The sequence below is a fragment of the Ursus maritimus genome, unplaced genomic scaffold (assembly GCF_017311325.1).
Source record: "Ursus maritimus isolate PB19 unplaced genomic scaffold, ASM1731132v1 scaffold_5, whole genome shotgun sequence".
NCBI lineage: Eukaryota > Metazoa > Chordata > Mammalia > Carnivora > Ursidae > Ursus > Ursus maritimus.
The window spans coordinates 81,801,348-81,808,330 of record NW_024426663.1 but is presented as its reverse complement, the minus strand read 5'-3'; positions in this window follow the sequence as shown (position 1 = coordinate 81,808,330).

Genomic DNA, 6,983 nt, shown 5'->3' with positions numbered 1-6,983 from the left:
AAAGCATGGGGACTCAGGTAAGACAGCAAAATGATTAAATTGAATAGGTTTGGAAAGGAGAAATTTTGGTGGAGGTATAAGGAATTAGAATGCTTCACCAAAGAACAGTGGGTTGGAAATTAATGAAGCACAACCCAGGAGTCCAGAGGCAAATAATTTTGACCTAATTAATAATGCCTAAACTGTAGGCTAACACTTAGTTGTCAAACCTAAAAACGGGTTATTATTGAGCTCTTTCTGAATACTGTCATGTTATTCATTTATTACACATAAAGATAGGTTTCTTAGGTAAAAATGATACACTTCTAAGAAAATGGGGTCAGCAATTGGGTATAATGATAGATCTAAATATAGAATAGTATATAGATATAGTATGATATAGGCATATACGTATAGTATAATAATAATCATAGAAACACTGAGAGAAGTCTGCAAATTTTCTGTTGCTTCAACTACAAAATATACACCCACTTGTGGTATTAAGGAGGGCACATATTGCATGGAACACTGGGTGTTATATGCAAACAATGAATCATGGAACACTACATCAAAAACTAATGATGTACTACACAGTGACTAACATAACATAATAATAAAAATAAATAAATAAAAATAAATAAAGTCAAATCATAAAAAAATTCATCTGTAAATATCAGTGAAATAAAAATGTTTTTACAAAAGCATAAATAAATAAATAAATAAATAAATAAATAAATAAATAAAATGCCACCTTCTTGCACAAGTGCTTAGGTAGACTTGTGATAATGCCAATAACTATTTCATGAACTGATTGTATTTATTGCATTTTGTGGCCCACTTTGTACACATCAAGAAGCAGTATCCAAAGGTGGGTATGCTCTTTATTAATGCTGTGGCTCTTGGTTGGTCAGATGTTGTCAGACTGTGTTTAAAGTACAGGGATGATGCACCATATGTGGTTAGAAGCGAACAAATGGCTGACACCATCACCTTTCTAACTGATGTCATAAGCTTTATTTTTTTTCCCATAGACCCCATTTTGTTCTGACTCAAGAAGTCTTTCAAGTTAGCCTTTTGGTACAGTGTGACTTTACAGGGGATAGCAAAAACAAATATTTACACTTTTTGTCCAATCATGTATACATTTGAAATGGGAAAATATTAAGTATAGGAGTCATTAAATTCTTAGAGTAATCTATTGACATGTAGACTATTATACACAAGACTGTTCTAATGGTTGTAAATATAAAGGCTCTTCAGAGGATGGCTCTACCCTCAAATAGGTCACATTGTAGTTGGGAAGACAGAAACAGCAAATAAAACCCCCAGGGAGACTGCTACAAGTTGTGGAAACAGGTTGATAAACTACCATGGGGGTAAGGGGAAGGTGTTCTCCCTGGTCTGAAGTTTGAGAGCATTAAGGAGAGATTGAAGGTGTCTTTATGGAACTCTGATTACCATCAGGGTCTAGTCCATTTTATTTGGAAAAGGATTAAATGTAAAGTTTATAATATACAGTAAATAAAATAAACCAGATTCTAGGATGCCCTGGTAAATTGTCTTCCTGATTCCTCAAGTACCATTCAGTTCTGTAGAGGCTCCAGGTTGCTTTCTCTTGAGCTAGGTTTCTTCTCTTGGGATTATTCTTTCCTATCTCAGTACTAAAATTGCTAAACTAAGTATAGGTGATTATATATAATTTCTGTAAATGAGTAGTAATATGTTTTTTTCAGTCAAAAATATGTTATGCACATAATTACATTTAAAAAAACCCTAAACGACATCACTATTATCAACAGGTGCAAGGTAAGCTGCATAAAGTTTAATTTTGTTAATTTAGATTGTTTCCAGTTTATTTTTACTATCAAAAGTAATGATTCATTAGTATCTTTGCATACACTCGCATTTTCATACTATTTTTTCCTAAGAATAAGTTTATAAAAGTAGGTTAAGTGTAGATATTTGATTTCAATAAATATTGCCAAAAACATCTAGAATAATTATTTTTTTTTAATTTTAATCTTTTCTTTTATTATATTATGTTAGTCACCATACAGTACATCCCTGGTTTCTGACGTAAAGTTCGATGATTCATTAGTTGTGTATAACACCCAGTGCACCATGCAATATGTGCCCTCCTTACTACCCATCACCAGTCTATCCCATTCTCCCACCCCCTCCCCTCTGAAGCCCTCAGTTTGTTTCTCAGAGTCCATAGTCTCTCATGCTTCATTCCCCAATTTTCATTCACACCAGCAATGCATGAGAGATCATGAATCCACTTCCTCATTGAAAATCCTAAGGGGTGCCTAGGTGGCTCAGTTGGTTAAGTGTCTGCCTTCAGCTCAGGTCATGATCCTAGGGTCCCGGGATCGAGTCCTGCCTCTGGATCCCTGCTCTCACCAGGGAGCCTGCTTCTCCCTCTCCTCCCTGCTTGTGCTCTTTCTCACTATCTCTATAGCTCTCTCTTAAATAAATAAATTAAACTTTAAAAAAAAATCCTAAATGTTTGTGGAGCCTGGCTGGCTCCATTGGTGGAGCACGTGACTCTTCATCTCAGGGTTGTGAGTTTGAGCCCCACATTGGGTTGTGATGAGCACTGGGTGTTATACATAACTAATGAATCATTGAGCACTACATCAAAAACTAATGATGCATTATACAGTGGCTAACTGAAAATAATAAAATAAATAAATACAATCTTAAAAAAAAAGAAAATCCTAAATGTTACTGTCATCTTTTAAACATACCTTTTTTCTTATTAAAAATAACATTTATTGGGGCACCTGGGTAGCTCAGTCATTAAGCATCTCCCTTTGGCTCAGGGCGTGATCCTGGCGTTCTGGGATCAAGCCCCACATCAGGCTCCTCCACTGGGAGCCTGCTTCTTCCTCTCCCACTCCCCCTGCTTGGGTTCCCTCTTTCACTGGCTGTCTCTCTCTCTGTCAAATAAATAAATAAAATCTTTTAAAAAATAAAATAAAATAAAAATAACATTTCTTTGTCAGACAGTTTTAAATACTATATAATTTTTTCTTTCAGAAATGTACATATATATATTTTTTATTCCAGTTTTGGAGCCATCTGGTCTAAAGATTGTGAGTTAAAAAAAAAAAAGCCTCAGGGGTGTGCCTGGGTGGCTTAATCAGTTAAGTGTCTGACTTTATTTCAGCTCAGGTCATGATCTCAGTATTTTGAGATCAAGCCCCACACTGGGCTCTGCACTCAGTGCAGAGTCTGCTTGAGATTTTCTCTCCCTCTGCCCTTTCCCGAGCTCATGCTCTTTCTCTGTCTCTCTCAAATAAATAAATAAATAAAATCTTTATAAGTAAATAAATAGAATAAAATCTTATTCTTTAAGTTGCATTTTTATAAAAAAAAATATCTGTAGGTGAGACAAAACTACCTCTACTCATGTTATGTTTAGCTGGGACTTTTTAACAAAATGATAAATTAACAAAAGGGAAAAAAAAGCTTATTAATGTGTGGAGTGTACAACACCTGGGAGAAACCTTGACAAAAAAGTAACTCAAAGTGATGGATTAGAACTGAGTCTCAAATAGCATCTTCAACAAACAATGAATTCATAGAAAAAATGACAGGATGAGAGAAAGCACTTTTAGGCTTCCAAAAGCAGCAACGTGGAATGTAAATATATGGGAGGGAACTAATAGAGTAAGGTTTGTTTGCAGATTTATCTGGTGCCATCTCTGGGCTGCTGAGAGTCTGTCTCTAGGAAAAGGATAATTTATATTTTGCCTTGCGTCAGGAAAGGAAGAGGATTTTCTGAGTTTGCCTCTTAGTTTCCTTCAGCTCAAAATAATTTTTATGTCAAAGAAACATTTTGGGGTGATTTATTCCATTTTTCTTCATCCCCATATATATATTATGAAATTAATCTTTCAATTTATTTGAATTCTTATTTTATGTGCAGCACCAATTATATGCTATGATTTTGTGTATCTTTTGGGGGATGGTGGTGGTGAAGGATGTTTATTTCTAACTACTTTTCTCTGTCCAGTTTTTCTGCTTCTGTATTTTATATAGATTCCACAGCGGTGAATGCACTGTCAGTTTTTAGCATTTTTCCTTCTGGACATTTAACACATGCTCATTCTTTCAGATAAAATTGAGAATTATTTCACCAAGTTTCTCCAGAAAAAAAAAATCCTATTGGGATTTCAATTAGAAATGCATTTCATTAGTTTCACACTTTTCTCCAAGTTTAGTATATTACCAGCTATTTCATTATTTTGTTGATATTTTTGTTGACATTATGAACAAATATGCTAACATATAAGGAGGACATTAGATACTATTACTGACACCAGAGAGTGTCCATGTGGGAAGTTATGTGAGCTGAGACCTGAGGCTATAGAAACCAGAGGAAGAGAGGATCATGCTCCAGGCAGGCAGGACTTCCGTGTCTGGTTATCTGCTAGGAGACAAATGCTAGAAACTGATGGAGCATCAGAGAACACAGGATGAATATTCAGGCTACTGAGAGCCGTGAAACCCACATTCATCACTTTGATCTTTACTCACAAACAATCCAGAGCTTTAAAGAGTTTTAAGGAGAGGTTGTAGGCTTATATGAACAGATTCACAGATGTGTTATTCTTAATGCACTGCTGTGTTTAATGACTATTAATTTGGGGAATTTTAATCTACGTTTAAAAGTGAGGGTTGTTTATAATTATAGGGCAGTGTTTTGTTTTTGTTTTTGTTTGTTTTTTTTTTTTTCAGATTCTCTGATACTGTAATGAATAATGTACCTGTAATTTTATTTATGGGTTTTTCCTATGTAATAGAATCACCTTATTTTTTTGTTTTTTTTTTAATTCCAGTTAGTTAACATACAGTGTAACATTAGTTTCAGGTGTACAATTTATTGATTCAACACTTCCATAAACACCAGTGCTCATCACGACAAGTGCCCTCCTTAATACCCATCACCTATTTAACCCGTGAGCCGAGCCACCTCCCCTCTGGTTCTCTACAGTTAAGAGTCTGTTTCTTGGTTTAAATTAATTCCATATATATTTAAGTCACTAGCTTTTCTTTTACATCTTTTACGTCTATATTTTCCATTTTTGTACCTTTTCTGATTTGTTTTCTTAGAGTGAACCTGCACTTTATAAGGAGGGGTGTTACCTATTACATTCTTGCAAACTAACAAAATCGTTTTCTGTATAATCTCATTATATGTTTTTTTTAACCACCTGTGCTATATAATGTATTTTTCTTTCATATTTTCAGTGTTTTAGAATGCACACACACACACACACACACACACACTCACATTCTTGTGTCTCATTCTAATACTAGTACTGATTAATTTCTCTTTTCCTTATAGTTTTCATTTTGAGTCATGAGTTTTAAAAAATCTATCTCTCCTGACTCATTAATTGTATGAAAAATGTTCGACTTTTGGTAATTGTATATTCAACTATCACTGGTTCCTTCCAGTAGAATATTTGTTCCAAGAAAGAGAACACTGTCAATGTATCTTCAGCTTCTAAACCAATAAACCAAAATACATAGTTGAATGAATAAAAACATGAATTAATGCTGGCTATTTTCCGGTGTTCCCTAATTTTTTCATTCAATGTAAATGAAATCTGTTTTTCATGTAGATAATTTGCAATGTTCAGACTTTCATATATATATATGTGTGTGTGTGTATATATATACATATATATGTATATATATATAATTTTTGCTGAGTTATTTTTAATTATATGCAATTTTGCAATCATATTTACACTTTTTTAAAACAAGTATACTTAAACTGACTTCAGTGGTCACTATTAGTAACATTACACAGTTTCTGTTTTATTCTTACTTCTCAATTTTGTTTCATCTGCAGAAATATCTGGATCCATCTTAGCATTGATTTTCCACAACATATCTAGAATGTCTTCCTGAGTTATTCACATATTACTGACAACTGATATATAACTAATAATATTGACAATAACTCTTATTAAACACTTAGCACATTCTATGTGTGGTCTAAGAAATTTATATTTATTAACTGGTGTAGTCCTGGAAACCCATGTCATTTCTGACATTACAGAGCAGATGGGAAAACTGAAGCAAAAAGGAGTTAAGCAAATTGCCAGTGGTCACAACAACTGGGTACTGAAGAAAGAACCAAACCCAGGAAAACTCTGGCCCTGGAATGTTCACTTTTAACTCCAACATCACATGTCTTCTGTTTTGGACATTTGTTCCCTTTTATTTGGCTTTTATCACTATCAAAAAGACATTTGTGGCCAGTCTGAATTTTATTTTGTTGTAAGTGACTGTTTTTCTCCTTTCTTTTTTTAAATGTTTTTTTTAATTATATTATGTTAGTCACCATACAGTACATCCCTGGTTTTTGATGTAAAGTTCAATGATTCATTAGTTGCATATAATCCCAGTGCACCATGCAATATGTGCCCTCATTACTACCCATCACCAGTCTATCCGATTCCCCCATGCCCCTCCCCTCTGAAGCCCTCAGTTTGTTTCTCAGTGTCCATAGTCTCTCATGCTTCATTCCCCCTTCTGATTACCCCCCTTTCTTTATCTCGTTCTTCCCCTACTGATCTTCCTAGTTCTTATGTTCCATAGGTGAGAGAAATCATATGGTAATTGTCTTTCTCTGCTTGACTTATTTCACTTAACATTATCTCCTCCAGTGCCGTCCATGTTGCAGCAAATGTTGAGAAATCGTTCTTTTTGATAGCTGAGTAATATTCCACTGTATATATGGACCACAGATTCTTAATCCAGTCATCTGTTGAAGGGCATCTTGGCTCCTTATGACCCAGCCATTGCACTACTGGGTATTTACCCCAAAGTTACAGACATAGTGAAGAGAAGGGCCATATACTCTCCTTTCTTTTATTCTGTCTGTATACTTCTACATTTATTTTTACTTCTTTACTTCCTGCTTTTCTTTCCTCTATTTCTCCCTTCCTTCTTTTTTCCCCTCTTCTTTCCTTCCTTTTTCT